Consider the following 27,489-nt stretch of genomic DNA (forward strand, 5'->3'; position numbering starts at 1 on the left):
ATGGAAAACCGAAGTCAGATAAATTCCCCTACAGAAAATTCCTGCCTTGAGGTGCATACTCTATGGCAGGGGTGGGGAACAGTAGCTCTCCAGATGTTTTTGCCTACAACTCCCATCAGCCCCAGCCATTGGCCATGCTGGCTGGGGCTGATGGGAGTTGTAGGCAAAAAACATCTGGAGAGCCACTGTTCCCCATCCCTGCTCTATGGTATACCATAACACAAGAATTCCAGGCCAAAAAAAAATCATGCCACAAGCTCATGCTGATGCTAAACACCACAAGGCTGGATCTGCAAGATCCTTGGCCCCCTGGCGATACTCTAGATGAGCTCATGGAGACCTGGCATAACAGGCTCTCCACGGCCATTGATGAGATCGCTCCCAGGCACCCTCTCTGCCCCCGTTTAAAGCTGGCCCCATGGTATACCCCAGAGCTATGACTGATGAAACAGGGGCTGAGGCGGCTGGAGAGGCAGTGGTGGTGTGCCCGTGACAAAGTGACAAGAACATCCTATAGGTCGTTTATGAGAACCTATGAGATGGCAGTCAAGACTGCTAAGAGAGCTTATCTTGCGGCCATGATTGCATCTGCGAACTCACGCCCAGCTCAATTGTTTAGAACAATCCAGCCATTAACTACCTTGCCACAGGGTAAACGAAATGCTAGGGAATTGGATATTGATAGCAAGGCTTTTGCGAGTTTTTTCGCAGATAAGGTCCTGTCATTCTGCCATGACCTCCCGGCCACACTTGAGACAGTAAAAGAGCTCGAGGCTCCATCCATGTCTTCTAGTCAGGTTTTGGATTATTTCACTCCACTCAGACTGGAGGAAGTTGACAGAAAGCTCTCCACTGTATGCTCAACCACTTAGAGTTTGGACCCATGTCCATCTTGGATTATAAAAGTTGGCCAGGGAGAACTATGGGTTCCCCTGAGGGAAACTGTCAACAGGTCCCTATCAGAAGGGACCTTCCCTCAGTCTCTTAAAGAGGCAGTGGTCCACCCAGTCCTTAAGAAACCATCTTTGGACCTGGCCGTATTGGCAAATTATCGGCTGGTGTCAAACTTGCCCTTCTTGGGCAAGATTATTGACAGGGCGGTTGCAGCGCAGTTGCAGAACTTTCTGGATGACACTTCCATGCTTAACCCCTTTCAATCCGGTTTCCGTCCGGGTCATGGGGTGGAGATGGTTCTGGTTGCCCTCAGAGATGACCTCCAGAGGCATCTGGATAGAGGTGGCACAGCAGTACTGATGCTTCTAGACCCATTGGGCACTTTTGATAGGGTCAATCATCAGTTGCTGACCCACCGCCTTGCAAACGCTGGAATACAGAGGTTGGCCTTACAGTGGCTCTCCTCTTTCCTACAGGGTCAGGGACAAAGGGTGGCGGCAGGGGAGGGACTATCCTGATGGCACCCACTTGTATGTGGTGTGCCGCAAGGGGCAGTTCTCTCCCCGATATTGTTCAACATCTACATGTGCCTCCTTGCCCAGATTGCCCAGAGGTTTGGGCTGAGGTGTCATCAGTATGCAGATGACACCCAGCTCTATCTGCTGATGGGTGGCCAGTCCAACTCCTCCCCAGATCTGGCCATGGCACTACAAGCTGTGGCAGGGTGGATCAGGCAGAGCCGACTGAAATTGAATCCGACAAAGATGGAGGTCCTGTACCTAAGTCGTGGCGGTTCAGGATCCGAGGTCCTATTACTGACCTTTGATGGGGCTCTACTTACACTGGTGCCCAAGGTTGAATCCAACTTTGCTTAGGGGTGCTCCTGGATTCCCTTTTAACTATGGAGGCCCAGGTGGCAGCCACTGCCAGATCAGCCTTTTATCATTTTTGGCTAGTAAGGCTGTTGGTCCCCTACCTCGAATGCAATGACTTAGCAACCATGATCCATGCCACAGTCACCTTGAGGTTGGGTTACTGCAATGCCCTCTACATAGGGCTGCCCTTGCCTCAAACCTGGAAGCCCCAACTAGTGCAGAATGCTGCAGCCATGTTATTAACGGGTCTCCCCCTACAGGAGCACGTTCAACCTGTGCTGAAAGCGCTGCACTGATTGCCCATTGCATACCGGATTCATTTCAAGGTGCTGGTTCTTACCTTGAAAGCCCTATATGGCCAGGGACCTGCATACCTTAGGGACCGCCACAGGTTCCCCGGAGAGCACTTTGGTCTGGGTCAAAAAAACTGCTTTCAATTCCCTTCCCTAAAGAGGCCAGGCTCATGACAACTAGAGCTAGGATCTTTTCTGTAGCAGCCCCACACTGGTAGAATGAGCTCCCAGAGGAGGTCAGGGCCCTGCGAGAGCTTGTACAGTTCCACAGGGCCTGTAAGACGACACTCTTCCACCAGGCATTTGTAAGTTAGACCAATGGCTACTACAGTCTTCAAAAAATATCTGGACCACCTCTAGCAATCTGCTCCATATAGAACATCTGGACCACTAAAATATGCTTCACGGAGAATTGCTGGAATAGCAATACACTTAAGATCATAGCACTTGATATGTCAATTTCTATGTTTTTAATTATTTTTACTGTTTTAATGTTTTATTGTATGTTTATATTCATGCATATGCATGACCATGTGAACCGCCCTGAGCCTGCCTCGGTGGGGAGGGCGGGATATAAATTGAATTAAATAAATAAATAAATATGACAGGAAAAGGTGGCAACAATACACTGCAAACAAAAGGAATGCTGCGCTTCAGTGTCTGTGTGACCGTCATCATGCTCCCCCTGTACCCTCCCCCCATTATTCTTCCTTCTTGGCATTATGGACCTGTTTCAGAGCTTTGAGCCACCACAAACACAGGGACACACACACAAACATGTTGGGGGGGGGGATGGAAAGCCGGCGTCCGTTTCAGCTGCAGGGTGGGTGCAAAGACAGAAAGGGGGGGTGAGTGAATGCCAAGGGTTATAGGTGGTTGGGAAGACAGCAAGGGTGAGGAGGTAAGCGAAAGCCAAGTTTTGAGGGGTGGGCTTCAGAGCAGGGTCTGCCAGACCCAGGTCTTTGCTGTGGAAGGTGACTGGGTGATTTTGGGCCAGTCACAGACTTTCAGCCTAACGTACCTTACAAGTTTGTGCAGATCAAAGTGGGGAGAGGAGAATGCTGTAAGCTGCCTTGGTCCCTCCATCCACCACTCTGAAGAAAGATTGTCCTTTTCCTATGTAGAGGCTGCAGGGATGGGGAAGACAATAGAAAGCTGAAGTCAGAGACACAAATAAAGGGAAGGAGATACAGTTGCCAACTCCAGGTTAGGAGATTCCTGGAGATTTAACGGAGGGGGTGAGGAAGGATGAGACCTCAGACAGATACAATGCCATTTCCTCCTGGGGAATCACTGTTGCCAATCTCCAGGTGAGGGCTGGAGATCACTCAGAATTACAACTGCTCTCCAGATGGCAGCCATCCACTCCCCTTCAGGTGGGGGTGGAGTGCATGCTTTCACTTGGGTGGGTGGGAAGATAGCAAGGGTGGGGGCACTCACCCTGACTTTTTTCTAGAGCCTGTTGTATTTTTCTTTACAATGGGCCTTATTACTAGTTTTATATATTTTTCTTATTGCTGTGATAAATACTATTATGCAATATAGAGCATTTTAATTTCAGTTTCCAGATCTGAAATGCCAGCATCATTCATCACTTTTTCTATTTAAGACAAAACAAAACACAGTCATCTTTTTAAATGGAGGGAAAAAAAACAATTACATATTGGTGTGTTAACCAGCAGTGGAAATATTTGTGACATCTGTTGTAATAATTCTAAATAATTCTTTAGATTCAGCACCAACTACAATAAATACAAAATTAATTTTAAAGAGACATTAAAATGGACTCAGTATTGTATTCTACCTGGACAAAAGGACAGGAAACTGAGAGGCTGCCCTACATCATGACCCAATTAATTTGTACTTACAAATAGGAAAGCCTGTGACTATATTTTAGGATCATGTATATTAAAGAAGAGGAAGTCTGGCCTCTGGTTTAAGCAGAGGATTAAAAGACTTGGCCTTATATCATGTATGGCATCATGCCTGTATCAACCCTCACTGTGTCTCTCTCAGCCCTGGATAAGAACAATTGTGAAAAGCAAAGCAAATGTGTTTTAGGGTTGCCAACCTCCAGGTGTTGGCTGGAGATCTCTTGGGATTACAACTGACCTCCAGGCAACATATATCAGTTCACCTGGAGTACATGGTGGAGGGGGATGCTTTAAGTACCCCTCTCCTACTTGTCCATTTCCTGCTGCAAGTGCTCCTTCTTTCACATGCATGTCAACATCATGGCAGGTGGACTGGTGACAGAGTTTTTAACCAAAATGCTAGAGCATCCCTGTGCAATGTACCCATTGCAATTACATCACTTCCAGGTGACATAATCATGCTGGGCACATCAGGTGCCAATGAAGCTCTTCAGGGGTGGGACTCCCGTGCTGGCCAATCCTGTGCCAGCAGGTTGGAGGCCCCAAAATCAGGGGAAACCCTACCCCCAGCAAGGGGGTGAGAACCCTAATAACATGTTAGGTTAATGCAGAAATAACATAGTAGGACCATACATACAGCAACAGCTTGTACATACTATACACAGCAATATAATCCAAAGTCCTTATTCCTTTAATAAGGCATCTTTCTGAACCATTTTGTTATAATATAGTCCTATTACCTGTGTAGAAGCATGCTCCTGAATAATTCAGTTTTTCATAGTTTATGGAATGCCACCAGAGTGCGAGCCTTTCTGACTACCTAAGGCAGGCCACTCCATAAAGTAGGTGCTACAGCAGAGAAATCATATGTATGGACAGTAGTTATTTTTGCCCATTTTTAGAGTTGCAGCTGCAGAAGGCCCTGCAAAGCTGTTGTGATGGCGCACAGGGGAAGAGGCAGTCTTGCAGATATGAGGGACCAAGATCATTAAGGACTTTGTATTTGATAGCCAATAACCTTGAACTAAACCCAGTAACTGATGGTTAGCCAGTGGAGTGACTGCAGTTTGAGAGTAATATGCTCCTGATGATAATAACACAACTGCAGCATTTGGCACCAACTGGAGTCTCCTAGCTGACTCCAAAGGCAGACCTTTGTAGAGTGCATCACAGTAGTCTAGTCTTGTTGTTAACATGGTGCAGATCCAGGTGGCAAGATAATCCATATCAAGGCAGACTAGTCTGAGTAGGAAGAAAGGACCACTTCAGGACCACTACTGCATTACCAGGAGATTTGGATAATGTGGTATAGAGATGGGTGCATTGAGCACACTGATGACAGCCAACTCCAAACCTACTAATGCTTTGTCCTTAGGATAGCACAGAGGTTGAAAAGCATGGGGGATAGGATTGTATCCTGCGGAACCCTATAGAATAGGTCCCATGCTGGTGGTAACTGCTCTTCAGTCCATTATGAATTATTTGAACCAATCCAAAGCAAAATCCCTGACACCTACATCTGAGTCCAAACTCCTCAGCAAGATTGCATGGTCCACTGTATAAAAGATTGCAGATAAATCCAGTAGGAGCAACAAAAAGGCATGGCCTCTGTGTACATTCAAACAGTGGTCATCAACTAAAACCATGAAGGTCATCTCTGTCCCATAGCCTGGGTTGAAGCCAGACTGAAAGGGGTCCACAGATCATTTATTTGAGAAGACCTGGAGCTGGTCCATTAGTGCCTTCTCAATCTCTTTTCCCAAAAAGTGCAGATACTGGGCAATAATCAGCTTTCTCATTTATCTGTGGGGATGGTTTTTAAAGAAGTTTGTATTGTTTTAATACAGAAGAGTATCCAATAACATGAGCTGCTAACCTGCAATCTAAAATGGTATATATTAGTCACAGGCTGGTCAGTGAGAATACCATTTCAATATGACAGCAGCTGCTTGCCTATGTTCAAACAGTTCAGTGATTATGGTTACCTTGTGGCCTTTGGCAACACCTTTTCTCTCAATCTCAAAGATATATGTTCCAAAGAAATCTATTCATGCAGCCCAATAAGATGCTAAAACAGTCTAGAGTAGACTATACTGAGTCTGTATCACTTTATATTACAGTAAGGGAGGCCAATTTTAAATGCTTCTTCATGTAATAAAATCCTTGCAACTAACACATCCATGGTCGTTTTCGCACTCACCTTAATCAGCAGCGACGACTCTCTTCACCGCACAGGATCTGCGCAGATTTTGCACTAATTGCCGCGGCGCACCCAGAAGAGCCGGAAAGTCCCGGCGCTTTTGCAGCGCAAAATGGCGGTTTCCGTTTGCGCCGCAAAAGCGCCGGGACTTTCCGGCTCTTCTGGGTGCTCCGCGGCAATTAGTGCAAAATCCGCACAGATCCTGCGCAGTGAAGAGGGTCGTCGCTGCTGATTAAGGTGAGTGTGAAAACGACCAAGAAGAAAGATTCTAGGCATTCTTCTGAACTACTTGTATGATTGCAGGGAAATGGTGTTTTTAAAAACATGGAAAGGCATTAAAATATTATCTTCCTCCCCCCCTCACTGAACTGGTACAGTACATTCTGTCACCTCAGGCATCTTATCCTCATCCTGCTGAATGTTTAGACCAGATCTATGGAACACAGCACATCTGTAGTGATCCTACTTCTTCCCTTTCAGCTTTTGGCAGTCACTTTTAAGGGTGGACTAAATCAATTAGTTCTATTTGGGCAGGCCAATCTTACCCAAAGCTGTTGTTACAGCAGAATAAATCTCGGTTTGTAGCATCCTAAGCAGGACAAGCAAAGTAAAGCATGACAGGTTTGTCTCCCTTGCCTACAAGCACAGGAACAAACTACCTGCTCCCCCCCCCTTCCCCCACATACAGAAACACACACTTTGCTGCATCTTCTAGCTGATACAACAGTGCCCCCATTAGGGCTCTGCAGCAGACCTTAAAACTGGGCATAAAGTGCCCTTGAAAACCTTATTCTCTTACAAATCCAAGAAGATGCACACTTTGCTATATGGGCTTTTAAAAAAAATTATTATTACCACTTGATGATAATGATTGTGGCTGTATTAGCAGTTATAAAGCTTGCTTTAGGATGAGATACAGAGATTTGAGATTGGCACTAGCAAAGGAGATTGTAAGCCTTGTCCTTGGCTTGCCTGCATGACCAGAACAGAACAGGTTCTTAATAAACAGAAGTAATTTACAAGATTTGGTTTTTTTCCCCTTACCACCAAACTGCAAGGCAGGGACAATGGTGTTTCTGCTTTGGCAGATAGAAACTAAGGTTTTGATAGGGTTTGATCAGCTAATCTGGGTTGTCAAATCTTTGGGATGGCAACAGTTTTTGATTGCTCCTGAATATTTGATAACAAGAACTTGGCATGTAGGAGTTTGGCAAGGAAAACTTTTTCTACTATTTATCTGCAGGCAATGGAAGCACCCCAGGCTAAACTTTTATGTAAACTTCTATACACCAAACTGTAGATCAGGAAAACTATGGCAACTCTAAGTGTCCCTGGTCCAGTACACAAACAATTGTATCTTGCTTATAGTAGTTACTAGGAGTCCTACATGTTACAAAATATCCAACACTTCTAAACAATTTGTTTATAATTCTGGCTCCCACACTTACGTTATGATGTCATATTTTATCAGAAACAAAATGTATACTCTAAAGCCAGATTGTTCAGCATTTGAGGGTTCCCCCCACACACACACACAAATGAATGTAAGGGAGGGTCAGCTGTGCTTCAGATGCTTAAATTCAGAGGACAAGAAAGATTAGTCAGGTTTCACATTTATTCAGCATTGTTAATGATACTCACTTCAGGAGACCTGGGAAGCACTAAACCATTGAGCTGTAGCAGTGGAAATTAAAGATTTGAACAAGAGAATCATGAACTCTGGAAAAGAAAACATAACCCATCAAAGGTGATCACGGAATGGCCCCTTACAGAAACTAAACAAGATTAATGAAGGTAGACACCAGACAAACAAGAGTTTTTAAAGGTCCCATGTGTCTTATTTTCCAAAGAGCAGGAGGTGAAATCCAAGAATAATTTAAGTGTTCAATGTACAAGTTAAAATTAAATGTGTAGAAAGAGATGAGATAGCTTTGCAGATTCACTACAATGTCATGTGCTGGGGGGGGGGGGGGGGAATCCAAACCAACAATGGTTTTGAAATTCCCTCATATCCAGCTAACTTCCTTCTTGTTAGATCTTATGTGTATGTGTAGCCTGGACCTATGGCTCACTGATTTCAAATAATTTTGCTTAGGACCAGAGTTAAAATTAAGGGGAAAGATATGAATAAAATCAACAATAAGATTGCGGAGGCTACAACACCTTCTACATGGCCTTATTGCCAGGGCTGGCCCTGCCACTAGGCAAACTAGGCAATTGCTTAGGGCGCCAGCCTTCGGGAGGCACCAAATTGGGCATCCCCCCGTGAGACTCAGTGACATTATCAGTGCAGAGGGGGGTGCCAGAAGTGAGCCTTGCCTAGGGTGCCAGACAGTCTAGAGCCGACCCTGCTTATTGCTACACATTGATCCCAAACTGGATCAGTTTTTTGGCAAGCATTTTTTCCCCTGTGTTTCTCCTGCAGTTTGTCAAATCTCTTTTGATCAGACATCTGCCACAAAACCAATTCCATGGTGTTTTCCCCTCATGGAAAGTCTGTACTATTGCTAGATGTCCTGCCTATCCCACCATTTTGAAAAATCTCCAGATAACCTAAAATAGGAGTCAATTGCACCTTTAAGACCAACTTAGTTCTATTCAGAACGTAAGCTTTTGTGTGCATGCACGCTTCTTCAGACGAGGAATGAGGTACAGAAAGCAGAGACACATAGAGCTGGTGGGGTTTGGAATGCCAAGTGGTACAAAGTTAAAAACCAACAGCAGAATAGTAAAATTAACAAATTCAGAAAACCTTTGATCTGGGTTGTATTAGCATGGGAAACCATAAAACAGTAACACGTCAGAATGTGAGAATGCCTCTTAATTATTCTATTGCTAATAAACCTGGGTCAAAAAGAAGGCATTTCTTTCCCAGAAGTTTTTCCTGTCCAACAAATTTACCTTTTAACATGTGACATAAATATATACATCATTCTAGTTTGCCATTAGGAAAAATTACATTAAAATATTGTGGAAGATGGGTTTAGTACATGTAATGAGATAAACAGCCAATATCCCTTGTTTGAGTATGTCAATACAAAAGCATTATTCTGATACACTATCCTAAAAGAGAAATACATTGGAATATTGTGGATATATCGCCATACTTGGTGAAAGTGGGTTTAGCATATGTAATTGTCAAGCATGGTGAAATTCCAGTGATAATTGATTGTTTAGGGGTCCTGCCTAACCTGGTCTGTGAAGTATCATGGAGGATCACCAACAGTCTAACTGGGTGGATCTCTTGCCATTTGCTGAGTGTGGTTACAATGACAGTGTGCACAGTTCAACCAAGGCTTCCCCATTTCAGATTGTAAATGGGTATGAGGGGACGCCTGTCCCGTTGCTGCCAGGGGGAGAGAAACCCCGGGACCCCATCTTGTTCGAACAATGGTGGGGAAAGTTAGGGAACAGCTGGAAGGGAATTCAAGAGAATTTGGAAGCTGCTAAGGAGGCGTACAAAAAACAGTATTACAAATCCCATGTACCCGCTTGGGATTTTAAAGTGGGAGCTAGAGTATTTGTGTCAACAAAGAACCTCCCATTAAATCAACCCTCCAAGAAGCTGGCGTATAGATTTTTGGGCCCTTTTAAGATCAGGAGGGTGATCAACAAAGTGACCATAGAATTGGAGTTGCCCAAAATGTTTAGTAAAATACACCCTGTCTTTCATTGCAATCTTTTGCGAAGAGATCTGGGTGGTTCTTCTTGGCACCCTCGACCACCAGCTCCACAACCTATCCAGATTGGAAATCAGAGTCATCATGAAGTACAAGACATATTAGATTCAAAGATGAAACATGGGATTTTGTATTATTTAATTAAGTGGAAACACTTCCCAGCCAGTGAAAATGAATGGGTAGCAGAAAAAGATGTGTTAGCCCCTGATTTGGTAAACAAGTTTCACAGAGCGTTTCCTCAGAAACCCCGAGGTTGATTTTAGGGGGGCAGTATGTCAAGCATGGTGAAATTCTAGTGCTAATTGTTTGTTTAGGGGTCCTGCCTAACCTGGTCTGTGAAGTATCATGGAGGATCTAACTTTGCTAGCTTGTTATTCTTTTCCTTCCCCCCTCCTTGCTTTATGGCTTAGAATTAGAAGTAGTGAGAACTGAAACCACGTAATCAGCACCTTCCCATACATTCCTGTAAGGGAATAAGAGACATCTGGGGAAAGCAAGGACACAGTCCTGATAACGCTATGGGAATGTAGACATTTATGATAGTTTATGTGTGAATGCTACCCCGCAACCCCATCCCTTGGAATCCCTTTGAAGTAGGCCTTAAAAGTATTGTATCAATGTGTGTTCAGCATTACTCTCAAGAATCTGTTACCAAAGTATCGGTCTATCAATAAACATAGTCTTTGTATCAACTTCAACTCGTCATTGAACCCGCATGCTTGACAGTAATGAGATAAAAAAAAAATCTCTGTTCAGCCCTGGGGAGGTGTTTGTTCCAAGTTTCATAATAGTTTGTAATTCAGCAGTTCCCCTCTTCATTCTGTTCTTGAAGTTCTGAGAGTGGGTTTAGCATCTGTAATGAGATAAAACACCAATATCCCTGTTCAGTTCTGGGGAGGTGTTTGTTCCAAGTTTCATAACAATTTGTAATTCAGTAATTTCTCTCTCCATTCTGTTCTTTGTGATTTTGTACCACTTGGCATTCCAAACCCCACCAGCTATAAGTGTCTCTGCTTACTGTACCTCATTCCTCATCTGAAGAAATGTGCATGCACATGAAAGCTTACATTCTGAATAAAACTAAGTTGGTCATAAAGGTGCAATTGACTCCTATTTTGTTCTACTACTTCAGACCAACACGGCTGCCTATTTGGATCTATCCGGATAACCCAGTGCTTCAAAATGGCACCAGATCATTTTTTTTCACACACATATATAGCCATAACAGCAATATATCGCCACAGTGAAATAAAGTTTAAAACGCATTATAGTCTTTACAGGCACAAATCAGTAAAAAAAAAATCCATTAAAAATTGAAATGTGTTTTGCATTGCTATACCTTTGCAACAGTGAACAGAACATTATTTAACATACTACACAGTTCAAATGTGCTTTGCAGAAGAAGCAGCAGAAATAGAAGCGCTACATCCTACACAAGGGGAAACCCAATCTTGTGATCAGCTGTCTTGTATACTGTTTGACATATGCATCTCTGCACCTATTATTTGAGACTGAGTCTATGCACTGACCAGCCAATAGAGGCAGCTATAGATAGGCAGGAAAGGAGAAAGTCAATCAGTGTATACCATGTGGGGAAAAGGCAGGAGTTTTTCTTTGAATGGTTTCCTTGCTGACACTATCCCGATATATAGCTATAGCACATGCACAAACACAAAATTTCAAAAGGTGTAGCATCGTGGATGTGTGTAATGAATATTACAACACACACACGGGTGCACAGTACACCCATACCACAGTATCAGGCACTGCCTTGGCAATAAGTTAAAGGAAGAAAAACCCTGCCATATAGAAGATATTTGTAATTTATTTATTTATTAAACTTATATCCCACACTCCCCGCTGAGGCAGGCTCAGGGCGACTCACATTCAAGATCATAAAAACCAATATTAATATAAGCCAAGCATAAAAATAAAAAAAGATGATAGATAAAATATATAAAACATATCGTAAAACAATGTCAGGTGTTATTTCGACCTAGTAACGGAATATACTGATGTTTCGATTGATATTGGCTGTCCTATTAGAAGAAAAGTCCCAGGGTCACAATAGATTATTTGAGGTGGGCCAACTGGTGTCTGTTTGGGCCAGATGGTATAACATCTGTTGTCATAGATTTCAGTTCAGAAATGCCTGGCGGAAGAGCACCACTTTGCAGGCCCTGTGGAACTGTGTGAGATCTCACAGGGCCCTAACCTCTTCTGGAAGCTCATTCCACCAGTAAGGAGCCGCAACAGAATAGGTCCTGGCTCTGGTTGTCTTGAGCCTGGCCTCTTTGATACTGAGGATTGAGAGCCGGTTCTGAGACCCTATCCAAAGTGCCCTCTGGAGTACATGCGGGGAAAGGCAGTCCCTAAGGTATGCAGGTATATAGGGCCATATAGGCCATATAGGGCTTTAAAGGTGATAACCAGCACCTTGAAGCAAATCCGGTAAGCAACAGGTAACCAGTGCAGCGCTTTCAGCACAGGTTAAATGTGTTCCCGTGAAGGAAGCCCCATTAACAGCCTGGCTGTAGCATTCTACACTAGTTGAAGCTTCTGGATTTGAGACAAGGGCAGCCCCATGTAGAGGGCACTGCAGTAATCCAGTCTCGAGGTTGACTGTGGCATGGATCACTGTTGTCAAGTTGTCGCGTTTGAGAAGGGGGACCAAATGCCTTATCAGCCGTAGATGATAGAAAGCTGATTTAGCAGTGGCTGCTACCTGGGCTTCCATAGTTAGGAAGGGCCAATTGTACCTTTTACCAATTGTAGCCTTCTAGAAACAGCAATTATGAGAGCCATCATAAAATATAGGGGCAGTCAGGGATGGAATTCTAGCAGGAGCTCCTTTGCATATTAGGCCACACACCCTTGATGTAGCCAATCCTCCAAGAGCTTACAAGGCTCTTTTTTGTAAGCTCTTGAAGGATTGGCTATATCAGGGGTATGTGGCCTAATGTGCAAAGGAGCTCCTGCTAGAATTCCACCCCTGGGGGCATGACCTTCCCCTGGCATGACAGTTACCAAATAAGGCTTCCTTCATTCAGTGAAGGGAACAGAAGTTTAACTTAGTGCAGGGGTCCCCATCCTTTTTGAGGCTGTAGGCATCTTTCGAATTTGTTCAGTGGTTGATGAGTGTCACCCCAAAATGGCTTTCACAGGAGGCGGAGCCAGATGGAATTCTTTCCTCCTCACACCTTTTTAGAAGGAAATCCTGAATGGGAAATAGAACCACAGTAGGGGTGCCAACTCTGAGTTGGAGAATTCCCAAAAATTGAGGGAGTGGGGCCTGGGGATGGTGAAGTTTGGGGAGGGGATGGACTTTAGTGTGGTATAATACCATAGAATCTTCCATCCGAAGTAGTTTTTCCCCCCAGGAGAACTGATCATTGTTTTCTGGAGATCAGTTAGAATTTCAAGTCCCACTTGGAGGTTGGCAACCCAAACCACACAATCAGGAAGTGCGCCCCAGGTGCTTACCAGTCCTCCTAGTCCTCCAATGAATGAGGACAATCATTAACAAGTTCTGCTAGGGATGTCAGCCTCCAGGTGAGACCTGGAGATCTTGTGAAATGATGGCTCATCTCCAGATCAGTTCCCCTGGAGAAAATGGATGTTTTGGAGGGTGGACTATATGGCTTTGTACCCCACTGAGGTCCCTGTTCTTCCCAGGCTCTCTCCTCAAATATCCAGAAGTTTCACAACCCATATTTGATTCCCCACCAGTTGCTGCACAGGCGCCTTTTGATCCACAGTTAGTTTGCAATGACTGGATCTCCTCGCAACAACTGGATCTCAAAAAAAGCCTGATGGGGAATCGATCGCTTGAGCCAGCTGAAGCAGAAGCCCAGGGGCAAAGCTACATTGCTGCTTTATCTATTTCTGCTTTATCCCAAACCTTTAAAAACCATTGCTGCACTGTGGGGAGTATATTTGATTTTCATTGCTAGGCTATAAGAATTTTAGCTACTATCAATAATAAAGATTGAACCACTAATATTGGAAGGGGTGTTGAAAGACCTGAGTCAGATTGAGGTGACAAAAGAGGAGGTCCTACAACTAATGGACAAGTTAAAAACTAATAAGTCACCGGGTCCGGATGGCATACATCCAAGAGTTCTGAAAGAACTCAAAGTTGAACTTGTGGATCTTCTAACAAAAATCTGTAATCTTTCATTGAAATCTGCCTCTGTTCCTGAGGACTGGAAGGTAGCAAATGTCACCCCCATCTTTAAAAAGGGTTCCAGAGGAGATCCGGGAAATTACAGGCCAGTCAGTCTGACTTCAATACCGGGAAAGTTGGTAGAAACCATTATCAAGGACAGAATGAGTAGGCACATTGATGAACACGAGTTATTGAGGAAGACTCAGCATGGGTTCTGTAGGGGAAGATCTTGCCTCACTAACCTGTTACATTTCTTTGAGGGGGTGAACAAACATGTGGACAAAGGAGACCCGATAGATGTTGTTTACCTTGACTTCCAGAAAGCTTTTGATAAAGTTCCTCATCAAAGGCTCCTTAGAAAGCTTGAGAGTCATGGAGTAAAAGGACAGGTTCTCTTGTGGATCAAAAACTGGCTAAGTAATAGGAAGCAGAGAGTGAGTATAAATGGGCAGTCTTCGCAGTGGAGGACGGTAAGCAGTGGGGTGCCGCAGGGCTCGGTACTGGGTCCCATGCTCTTTAACTTGTTCATAAATGATTTAGAGTTGGGAGTGAGCAGTGAAGTGGCCAAATTTGCGGATGACACTAAATTGTTCAGGGTGGTGAGAACCAGAGAGGATTGTGAGGAACTCCAAAGGGATCTGTTGAGGCTGGGTGAGTGGGCGTCAACGTGGCAGATGCGGTTCAATGTGGCCAAGTGCAAAGTAATGCACATTGGGGCCAAGAATCCCAGCTACAAATACAAGTTGATGGGGTGTGAACTGGCAGAGACTGACCAAGAGAGAGATCTTGGGGTCATGGTAGATAATTCACTGAAAATGTCAAGACAGTGTGCGTTTGCAATAAAAAAGGCCAACGCCATGCTGGGAATTATTAGGAAGGGAATTGAAAACAAATCAGCCAGTATCATAATGCCCCTGTATAAATCGATGGTGCGGTCTCATTTGGAATACTGTGTGCAGTTCTGGTCGCCGCACCTCAAAAAGGATATTACAGCATTGGAGAAAGTTCAGAAAAGGGCAACTAGAATGATTAAAGGGCTGGAGCACTTACCGTATGAAGAAAGGTTGAAACGCTTAGGGCTCTTTAGCTTGGAGAAACGTCGACTGAGGGGTGACATGATAGAGGTTTACAAGATAATGCATGGGATGGAGAAAGTAGAGAAAGAAGTACTTTTCTCCCTTTCTCACAATACAAGAACTCGTGGGCATTCGATGAAATTACTGAGCAGACAGGTTAAAACGGATAAAAGGAAGTACTTCTTCACCCAAAGGGTGATTAACATGTGGAATTCACTGCCACAGGAGGTGGTGGTGTCCACAAGCATGGCCACCTTCAAGAGGGGGTTAGATAAAAATATGGAGCAGAGGTCCATCAGTGGCTATTAGCCACATTGTGTGTGTGTGTATATATATATATATATATATTTGGCCGCTGTGTGACACAGAATGTTGGACTGGATGGGCCATTGGCCTGATCTAACATGGCTTCTCTTATGTTCTTATGTTCTTAGATGCTAATTCATCTTTAAATTTTGATAATTTCTGATCAGGCCAAAAATTCTGACTCAGGGGTAATGGGAATGGACTGATCTATTTTTTCTTATTACCAACAAAATATTTTCCCAGCGAGTAAAATATTGGGACATTCCCACCAATAATGTTTAAAGGTGCCTAGATTAACCTATAAGAGGCTAGATTTAATTTGTCTTTCCCACTTTTGGGGATCACAATTACTCTTTGCACTGTCTGTGTTTTGGGAATTATGCCATTACTCAATGCATTGCTACAAGTATTTACTAAAGAGTTCAATATTGAGATGATGATGATGATGATGTTTAGAACTCAACCAGCAGGCCATCTCTGCGAGGAGCTTTATTGTTCTTAGTTTTCATTAGGATTTCATTTATTTCAGCTGGTGTAATAGGCTGATCATCCGTTAATTTTATGTTATATTTTATAGATTTTAGATACTCCAAAATAGTTCCCTGTTGTGAACAGCCAGATTTATAAAGTTTCTGAAAAAAAGTTAGGAAAAGTAAGTTAAATTCCCCTTGACATTGTTTGGAATTTTCCCTGGGGAATGAAAATGGCATGAATAAGACTGAGAGCATTTTTTTATAGACTCTGTACTTAAGCCATTAGATAGATTTAGGAGTTTTTGTTATAATTTTTTGCCTCAGTAGTAATAGATACTTTTAAATAGAAGACATTTTAACAACTCAAAATGAGGATAAAATACAATAGTCAATTTCTAATAATAATAATAATTTTTATTTATACCCCGCCCTCCCCGCCGAAGCAGGCTCAGGGAGGCTTACAGGACATGGTGGGTCACACCATGATATAACAGTAAATACAACATAACCATTAAAATACATTTCTTAAAGCAGCGATTAGATTAAAATTTAAATTACAGTATAAATTAATTAATCTTTGTAATTCCATAACAGTTGCTACACATTCCTAACAGAATCCTGAGCAAACTATAATTCCCATAACAATCACACTGGTATGAAAATTATAACAATATGCAATGTAGTTATTACCAAATATTTGATCTAGGGGTGTAATATTTGTTTCTGAAACAGTTATAATACACAAGGTATGCAGTGACAGGATATGAAATGACAAGACCATTATTTGACCACTGTGTAATTCTTAAACTATAAAATGGTTGCTGATCTAGATTTCAGTATCTTACTAAATGTTCCAAGAACAGCACTTTCTCAAAGGAACACACTGAGTCATTATCATTTCTCATGAAGTGAACAAAGGACAGTGGTTGCAGAAATAGAGGTAGTCATGGCAGAAACAAGGATGCACATTAAATAGGCTAGAGCAGGGGTGTCAAACTCATGAGGGCTGGATCTGACATAAATGGGACTTTGTGGGGCCAAGCCATGCATGTCCTAAAATGTAATGCCAGAGAGAGATGTACACTTTATAAAGGACACAAGCAAACACAATTAAAGATAGTATTTTTAACTTAATATACAAACATGGTTAAAACCAGGCCTTGGATTCAGTGGGAACTCACAGAAGCACAGCTCCTGAACTTTTCTGAGAGTTCCACCTCCTTGTCCATTGAATAGTATGTGCAGCTGCATAATAATCCCTGGATGAGTTCCACCAACTGTTTTTCTACAAAATGACCCCTGGTTAAAACTCTTGCAAAATGTTGTTTAAAATGGAAAGGCAGGGGAATAGTGGGATTTTGCAATACAATTTTAAAAACAAAACATCAAGGAAAAGCACAAGGATCACACAGCAGAAAACTAAAATAAAATGCTCTCAGCCTGGGAAAACATGAAATGGCAAGGCAAGGCATTGCAAGCCCCCCCACCCACTCAGATTACCAATGGCTCTCCAGTGTAATATCCCCCTTTGGTTGTGGGTTCCCAAGTTAGACTAATTCTCACTCCATTTGAGGAGAGACAAAGCTGACTCAAAGTATCCACGCTTATTTATTTTATTTATTTATTTTTTATTTGATTTATATCCTGCCCTCCCTGCCAAGGCAGGCTCAGGGCAGCTCACAACATAAAATCATAATAACAATTAAAACAATTGTATTATAAAATCACAAATTCTACAGTTTAAAACAATTCAAATAGGTTTGGTGCTAATCTCATTAGATGTTGTATATTTCCAGTGGCAACGGCATTTCTCCAGATTCCTACAATGTAGGCTGTGCGTCAATTAAAAGCCGGCCAGAAGAGACCAGTCTTGCAGGCCTTGCAAAAATGAGCAAGGTCCCACAAGGCCCTCACCTCCTCTGGCAGTTGGTTCCACCAGTGGGGGGCTGCAATCGAGAAGGCCCTCTCTCTGGTGGTTTTTAGTTTGGCCTCCTTCGACCCAGGGATTACCAATAGATTTTGCGATCCAGATCAAAGTAATCTCTGGGGAACATGTGGGGAGAGACAGTCCCTAAGGTATGCAGGTCCTAGGCCATATAGGGCTTTAAAGGCAATAACCAGCACCTTGTAACGAATCTGGTACACTATTGGCAGCCAGTGCAGTTCCCGCAGCCTTGGCTGTATGTGCTCCCATCTAGGAAGCCCCAATAGCAGCCTGGTCGCCGCGTTCTGCACTAGCTGTAGTTTCTGGGTTCGGCACAAGGGCAGCCCCAAGTAGCGGGCATTACAGTAGTCCAACCTCGAGGTGACGGTAGCATGGATCAATGTTGCCAGGTTGTCGCGCTCCAGGAAGGGAACCAACTGCCTCACCCTTGATTTGAAATGACACAATTCCAGGAAGCTTCAGCTGTCCATAGGAACGCTGGGACATTAAACCTCTCCATTGAAACAAAGTTACAAGGAAAACGTGGAATGGATTTCCCATTCCAATCTGCTCTGCCTATAGGCCTAAATGGGAATCCCATTCCACATTTTTGTTGCAGCTTTGCTTCTGCTTTAGCCTCTGCAAAGAGAAGGCTTCTTCAGAAGCCTCTGAGCTTTGCAGATTGAGGACAGGAGGGGGGAGAGGAGAGCCCCGCGGGCCTGATTGAAGCCCTCCGGGGGCCAGTTTGGCTTTATTTACATATAACTGTAATTTTAATAGCCATTAAACATATCCCACCCCTGAGCAGTATAATTTTTGGTCCATGCTAGACTTCCAATACCCAAAGCTAGCAACAAAATAGGTAACTTGGCTTAGGACCAGTGACACTGAAGAAGGGGCTGTATGCCCCGACACACACAAACACTGTGGAACGGGTTGAGATGGCTGGGAAAATGGCTCATAGACAGAAAGCCAGAGCATGTCAGATTTCACTGGCCTCAATTTTTTTCTGATATTTTCACCTACTTTTCCCAGGTAAAAAAAACAGCAGAGAAACCTCAAAAGAAATAGAAAGGTCTGTATTACATATTAGAACTATGTCCATTTCAAGATTCATAAAATGAACAAAAGCCTGAGAAAGCTATACACAGCTGATAGGAAGTCAAAGAGTTCATCACTTAGAAAGTTCTGCAGCTGTTACTTCCATAAGAAAATCAAAATAGGAGTCAAGTTTCACCTTTAAGACAAACTTAATTTTATTCAGAATGTAAGCTTTCATGTGCTCTCTAAGCACACGTCATCAGACAAAGAATCCAGTATGGTATGTATGGTACTGGATTCCTCATCTGATGAAGTGTGCTTAGAGAGCACACTTACATTCTGAATAAAATTAAGTTGGTCTTAAAGGTGCAACTTGACTCCTATTTTGTTCTGCTACTCCAGACCAACAAGGCTGACTACTTGGATCTATAAGAAAATCAATTTATTAATAGCAGGTACCTTTTAAATGCATTGATTTATTATCCTACAAATTATCATCTTTTTAGGACTGCTGTAAGTAGTAATAAAAATCAGACAGCTCTTGCTGAAGTCCTGCATGGTCTAGTGATCTGTTCTTTAGGAACATATTACCCCAGGAGGCCATAGTATGAATTCAGCAAAGATCAGAAATGTGAGCCCTGTCAGATCTTTGCTTTACACTTTCTGAACTGAGGCACAACAGTGAACCACTGACTGTTTTTCTTTAAGAGCTATCAGTTCACTAAGCATGCATAGCTATTTAATTACTATTTAATCAGAATCCTTCTCTGTAATATGGAAAGGTAGGAGCAGCAGATATAAAGCTTCAACTATACCACCGGGAGCACCACAACAAAAATCCTGCTAGAAGCTCAGTGGACTGAAAACAATAAAAATAGCTACTTCCATTAAAAGTCTGGGACATTTTATTTAGTGAACTTCCCTCCCTAACACTGTAAATCCAGTCATTTTTGTTTTTCAGGCCCCAACTGCTTTTTAATTTACATCATTTTATCATGCCATCTGATTTCTACTTCAAAAATTCCTACACACAGTGAATTGTAATAGGCATACTGGATTCTAGAGGAAGTACAGAAAGAAATTAGAAAGGTAAATTTCAGAAAAATAGGAGTGACAACCGTAATTATAGTAAAGAAGGTTAGCCATGAAACAGAGATTACTGCCAGTAGGTCAGTGTATATCATATCATGTTGGGTGTACACAGCACTTCTACATTCTTTGGGGACATGGATTATGAAATTGATATGCAATTGTGTTTGTTGAGAAACAGAGAGGAGGATGTGAGTTAAAACTACTTATTCCGTGTTAAACAAAGCAAGTTATTGGAAGGCACCTGGCTCTCTCTCTTTCATGTCATTTCTATATTACAAATTTACATCTGTTCCAAGCCAGTTTAACTGTAGTGATACCCAGCTGAAGATTTCTGGGAACTGTCACAAACAGATGGAATTAGCAAATTGAAATAAAGTGAGTTCAGCCAGCTCTGAGTCAACTAGGCTTGCCAATCCCCAGGTCCCAGCGGAGGTTCTTCCGCTTTTCCAGGCTCCTTCCCGCCCCCAGTCAGCTGGCTGGCGGGGGGAAGCCCCGCCCCCAAAGGACCATGTGCCTTTCGACCTCCAGAGGCTTCAGTCTCCAATTGAAAGGCTTCCTCTTGGGATGGTGTGTCTGTGTTACTTTGAAGAAGTTGGCAGCAACTTGTGAGTAGAGAGGCCAATCCCTCGCTTCAAAGTTGCCAGAAACAGGGGGGGGGAGGGAAACGTCTGCTGAGCACTTCATTATTCCCTATGTGGAGATCGATTCTCATAGGGTATAATGGGGAATTGATTTGGAGGTTTCGGGGGCTCTGGGAGAGCTGTTTTTTGAGATATAGGCACCAAATTTTCAGTAGAGTATCTAGTTCCTCTCCCCAAAGTACCCCCCAAGTTTCAAAATGATTGGTGCAGGGGATCCAATTCTATGAGCTCCAAAAGAAAGTGCCCCTATCCTTCATTATTTCCTATGGAAGGAAGACATTTAAAAAGGTGTGCTGTCCCTTTAAATGTGATGGCCAGAACTCCCTTAGAGTTCAATTATGCTTGTCACACCATTGTTCCTGGCTCCACCCCAATGTCTCCTGGCTCCATTCCCAAAGTCCCCAGATATTTCTTGCATTGGACTTGGAAACCCTAGAATCAACCAAAAACACTTTATTGCAAGAAGAAACAGTCACAGAGGAGCACAGACAAAACTGTAACTATATACAATCTGGCCATGGTTAACCATGCCCCCCCCCCCCCAGCTGGCAACAGTTGGCTCACTCCAGAATCCTTCATTTCCATCTCTTTGTGTTTTTGTGGGGGGTTTTTGGTGGGGCCATGACAGTTAAATCTGTTTCTAATCTGTAAAGACATAACTTTGATTTTCCAGTTCAGTATTCAGTGTAAGGGTACAAAGTTTTCACAATGCACCTTTAATTAATTAACTGTATTTATTATTTTATTTATTAAGACTTCCACAGATATAATAGCTAATATTTGGTTTACGAGTCTGTAGACATACGTTATTGTGGCATGAAGATCAGCATAAATTATTTTTACCTTAGATCAATTACCACCTTTCCTCTAGACAAACATCTAAGGGTAGGATTGCTTTATCAGTCACTACAATGTTGCTTACCTGCAAAGAATTACAGTGATCACTACTTAAAGGGAGGCTAGTAGCCATCAGGATGCAAATGCAGCAGTCAAGGAGTAAAACATAAAGCTTCTTCTCAGATCCAGCTGCATGAGCATAAGATTTATGCATTTAGCACATTCTGATCAGCTAGGTAACAAAGAGAATACAGGGAACTAAATTTAAACTAAATTAAAATACCTGGCTTTCTTGTTGTATTGTATATAACACTTGCAAAAGCATTAAATATGCTTTCCCATATTATATTAAGGATGTGAGTGAGTCATATATAGTATATAGCAACTTTCCAGTATTTTACCGATCAGTTCCTGTTTCGTAGGTAGCTTTTGAAGCTTCCACTTCTGAGCAAACAAAATCCTTGCTGCAGTATTAATGTGTCATTAAATGTCTTGTTTCTTTTATATAGTCAATGGGATACATGTTCAGCTACTTATTGTGATTGCTTATCGTTATTGCTCGCTGAGAAATTCAAAGAAGAAGCAAGAGAATATTGAGAGAAGTTATATGTATGGTTAGACTCTTAAACTGCTTTGGTGTGAATTGTGGTTAATATTCTTCAGTTTATATGCTTGAAATTTAAGCTTAACTGATAATTTAAATGGGAACTTGCAATATATTTCTAGACGTCTATTGTGATGAGAGATTATTAAGAGTGTAATAATACGATGAAACTTTCTTTTATATGAATGATATAGCAACATGCAGAATGTATCCTATCTTTCATAATAGTTGTATTATTACTTTTCTATTTCCTTTTCCCTTTTCCCTTTTTCTTATCTTTAAAAAAAATTCTTGAATCAGAGTATATAGCAATTTTCCCCGTGTTTTTGTCACCCCACTGCCTTACACGTGGGAGCCCGTTGAACTTTTCTGTCCTGAACTGTGCCATACTGGCATTCTCTTTAATTTTATGCTTATTAAAAAGTATATGACTATTTAATCATGACATGCAGGAGTCATTCCGTAGGAAAAGAGGTGTCAGAGCTCATTAGCATAACTCATTTGCATATGTCACACACCCCTGACATCACTGGAAGGTGTACTTATATCAGCTCAGCATCTACCTTAAAATGCTTCTTGAATTATAATTGTCATAATAAAGCCTTACTCCCATCCAATGTTCCCTCTAAGCTGCAGAGTCTTGTGAGCAAAAATTCTAATTGTGAACTACTGGCATTAAAGTTGTGAGCTGCTGTATAAATTAGTGTGCTCTGGGGTCATCCTTCCTGAGCTAAGACAAAAATGTGTGAGCTGGAGGCTAAAAATCAGTGTGCTAGCTCACATTAACTCAGCTAAGAGGAAACACTGCTCCCATCATACTTTTAAAATTAGTTTCTCCTTTGTGGCCACAGTGGCATGATGAAGATTCCCATCTGTCTGTTTTATATGTTTTGGTTATTTTTCCATTTTTTGTGGAGGGAAATATTAGAAATTTGTCAAATCTTAGAGTTCAGCAAAATTCTCACAGGGGGTTTGAGTGATAGAGTCCAGAAGCAATTATTGGGGAGGGGAGGGGGTAAAGAATGGTCATATATTATTAATGTTATAAATATATAGAAAAACACAAAATGTGGCAAATATACAAATGCATAGCACAATTGCAAAATGACACTAATAACCCCTTAATTCCATACTACTCAGGTGCAAGTACCACTCAATGACAACAAAGTCTTTCAAACAGTCCTAGAAGAATCAAACAGATAAGGGAGAAAAGACTCTCTCCAAAACTTTCTTCAAGATGACTTCTGGAAGACTAAAGTTAACTTCCAAATAACACAGAGAGCTTGCCCAATGATCGTTTTGACATGAAATAGGTGCATTTTTCAAGGGCTGGACTTCTTCCTCAGTAACAATTTATATGGAACAGTACAGCCTTCAGAAGTATGATACATGGTCGCAACAGGACCTACAAATTTTAACACCTGGCCCATTGATGGAGACAAGGAGCTCATGCTGTCTGGCATCATCTTACAACAGCAACTGGATCCCTCAATGCCACATGATATGGTGATGGCTACTGTGATTTAGATGGGAAGTGACAATAGCCTTGTTTGAAGGCTTTTCATCTGGGAACTGTAGGAAAGAGGATGCAAGATTGAATGGGTCATTTGGTCCAGATATATATATATATATATATATATATATATATATATATATATATATATATATATATATATATATATATATTTATAATGAGCTTTCTGGTGGCTCCTTTTGACAATATGGAATGTCTTGGAATTCTTGGAACTGTAAATGTCTGAGGTTTCAAACACTTAGGGTTCCAAGCCCAAAGAAAAGCCAAAATAATGCAGTTCATAGATGCCTTCTCATGCATAACATTTAATCTAAGGCTACTGCCAGCAAAATTGTAAGTTTTATACGCCTTTCAGTTCATATGGACAAGACAGACTTTTGTTTTGGGAAGATGTTTAATTTGTAAAGGACAGTACCTATTTGAAACTGTTTATGTCTCCTGTATGTAAAGTTTTCCAGAGGCTTTGGTAATGTCATGAGACATATTTCACAGCATTCCCAAGGAAAAGTGGTTGCTTAAATTACTGTCCAGGTCTTCGCAGCTTCATAAAAACTACAAGGACATTATATATTGGTTTATTTCAAAAAAGCTTGTGTTGCATTGATGTAACACCAGCTCTGTGCCTTGATTAGATTGTTAACAATTGTGCCCCCAGGCAATTTGGAATTAAATTCCAAACATGGCACACGTCGTTCTAATGAATGGGGTCACGAAAGTTACAGGGAGAGGGAAAATATGAGGACAGTATAAAGTTAGGCTCCTAACATATGTATATGGGTACATGCAGAAGCAGTATCACACAACACTGCAAGAACTGCAGAGTTAAGCTCTGTTGGACTCTTTTGCACAATGTGTGATGTGCCCCAGGCTATTTTATAAATTTGTTGTTGTACAGTCGAATCTGACTCTTTGCGACTCCATGGATAAAGTGATGCCAGGCCCTCCTGTCTTCCACCATCCTCCGAAGTCTGCTCAAATTTGTGTAAGTTACATCAGTAACGCTGTCCAGTCACCTCATCTTTTGCCGTCCCCTTCTTCTTTTGCCTTCTGTCTTTCCCATCATCAGGATCTTCTCCAGTGAGTGCTCCCTTCTCATTTGGTGGCTGTAATGTACTGAGGTCAGAGGTCTTCAGATGGCAACATGCTTTATTAGTGAGTACATCACAAAGACAACATGGCAAGGCCGGGTCCCCTGTTATATACATTTCCCAGAACAACCTTCTTCCTGGTCAGGTCCAATCCTGGCCAGTTAAACTTCCAGCCACTGATCGTCATAGGCGGGCTGCATTTATTTATTTATTTATTTATTTATTTATTTATTCTATAACTTATATCCCGCCCTTCCCACAAAGTGGCTCAGGGCGGCTCACAGCAAACGACAAAACAATAAACAAGGTACCAAGTTAATACATTTAAAAGTCAAAACATTTAAAAAACCTAAAAATCTTAAAATCTTAACATTAAAACTATCCAGTATATTTCACTAAAATCTGATAAGCTACATTTATCTAGTCGGCGTAGGCTAACCGGAAGAGGGTTGTCTTACAGGCCCTGCGGAACTGAGTAAGATCCCGCAGGGCCCTCACCTCTTCCGGCAGCTGGTTCCACCATGTGGGGGCCATTGTAGAAAAGGCCCTGTCTCTGGTTGTCTTGAGACAGACTTCCTTGGGTCCGGGGATGGTGAGAAGGTTTTGAGTCCCAGACCTCAGTACTCTCTGGGGAACGTGTGGGGAGAGACGGTCCTTCAGGTAGGCAGGTTCCAGGCCATATAGGGCTTTAAAGGTAATGACCAGCACCTTGTACCGGACTCGGTATGTTATTGGAAGCCAGAGCAGAGCCCGAAGACCCGGCCGAATGTGCCCCCACCTTGGGAGGCCCAATAATAGCCGGGCCGCAGCATTCTGCACCAGCTGCAATTTCCGGGTCTGGCACAGGGGCAGCCCCATGTAGAGGGCATTGCAGTAATCCAATCTCGAGGTGACCGTAGCATGGATCACTGTTGCTAGGTTGTCGCGGTCCAGGAAGGGGGCCAACTGCCTTGCCCGTCTAAGATGAAAGAACACGGACTTGGCAGTGGTTGCTATCTGAGCCTCCATCTTTAGGGACAGCTCCAACAGCACCCCCAGGCTCTTGACCCTGTCCGCCGCCGTCAGCGGCGCACCGTCAAAAGTCGGCAGGGGGATTCCCCCCCCCCGGTCCACGACGGCCCAAACAGAGGACCTCTGTCTTCGCAGGATTCAGTCTCAGTCCACTCAGTCTGAGCCACTCAGCCACGGCCTGCAATGCCCGATCTAGATTTGTCCCTTCCAGGCACCACCCACAGGTGCGCTGTGCTGTACTTTCTGGGACGAACGCCCGACACAACACTCCTCTCCCCCTAGTTCAAGATACATAGTCTTTCAAATGAGCGGGCGGCCGCCGCTCTCTGAGAGACCGCTGAGGTTCGATCTGGGGAGCTGGGGCTGTTGCCTGGGGTTCTGTAACCGCTGGTTCCTCGCTTTGGGCCACGGTCGGCAGAGCATTGTCTCAATCCTGCGGAGGTATCTCCCCTGCCCTGTAAGCCAGCACTTCACCACAAGTATGTCCAGGGCCCCTTTAAAATTTTTGAACTCCATCCTAACTCTGGCCCACCCCATGATCTGCACTCGATTCTTTTGAAAGTCCCGCAATATGAACTCCAATATGAACTCCATGGACCGCAGGGCTGGCCGGTTGTGGGGGCAGAGTTTACTGAGGGTCTCCTCCAAAATAATGGAGATGGAGGATCCCGTGTCCAATCCCATCAGGCAGGGACCCCCCTCAGTCAAGACCTGCACTTTGACCTTGTCAGGGGTGTCCTGGGGCAAGTTCATTACCTGGATGCTGTTTGCGGCCATCGTGTGTGCGTCTGTCGAGTCGTGGTGTGCGGACTGGGGCCTTCTGTTGGGTCTGGCCCTGCAAACTCGGGCGATGTGGCCCACTTTTCTGCAGCTTCTGCAGTCCGCGTTACAGTACGGGCAGTCTCGGCGCTCATGTGGGTCCCCACAGCTGGTGCACTTGATGCTTGCCTTCTCCGTTTCCCATAATCAGTTTGGTGTTTTCAGCCCGCTGCATGGCTAGCGTCGAAGCTGATGTTCCCCTTCCTCGTCAGAGCTGTCCGAGATCGAGGCAGTTGCAGCCTGGTTCGTGGAAGGGCTGGTGTGCGTCTGTTCGAAGATGGTTGCCTGTCGGAGCGCTTTTGCGAGGTTGATGTCTTTGTCCTTGTATGCTAGCAACTTTCAGCGCATTTTCTCCTCCTGGACACCAGCCGTGAATCGGTCCAGCAGGATTTCTTCCAGGTTCCCCATGAAATCGCATCTCAGGGCTAATCCACGTAGCTCAGCAAGATACTTGGCGGCGGACTCAGCTTGTCTCTGCTGTCTTGTGTAGAACGCGTGTCTGCGTGTGAGACAGGATGGCTATGGCGCCATGTGGTTAGTCATTGCCTTGACCAGCTGGTCATAGGTGGCCCTTGCGAGGGTGGTGGGCGTGATGAGTAATTTCATCAGCTGGATGGTCTTCACCCCGCACAAACTCAGGAGAAGCGCCTTCTTCTCTGCCACTGCCTCCATTTTGTGCAGCTCTATGTAGTAGTTGATCTAGTCCACCCATGATTCCCATAAGTCGGGTCGGGTGACGTCGAATGCCAGTAGGGTTTATCTGGGAGCAGTAGCCATGACCTCAGCCACGGAAGCACTAGAGCTCGGACTGCATGGCTTGTGGGTGGCTCTCTTGTGGGAGACTGCTCTCTGTTCACTGGTATCCCATCCTCGTCGCCAGTGTAATGTACTGAGGTCGAAGACGTTCAGATGGCAAAATGCTTTATTAGCGAGTACATCACGAAGACAACATGGCGGGGCCGGGTCCCCTGTTATATACATTTCCCGGAACAACCTTCTTCCTGGTCAGGTCCAATCCTGGACAGTTAAACTTCCCACCACTGATCGTCATAAGCGGGC

Source organism: Heteronotia binoei, chromosome 21, assembly GCF_032191835.1.
Source record: "Heteronotia binoei isolate CCM8104 ecotype False Entrance Well chromosome 21, APGP_CSIRO_Hbin_v1, whole genome shotgun sequence".
Taxonomy (NCBI): Eukaryota; Metazoa; Chordata; class Lepidosauria; order Squamata; family Gekkonidae; genus Heteronotia; species Heteronotia binoei.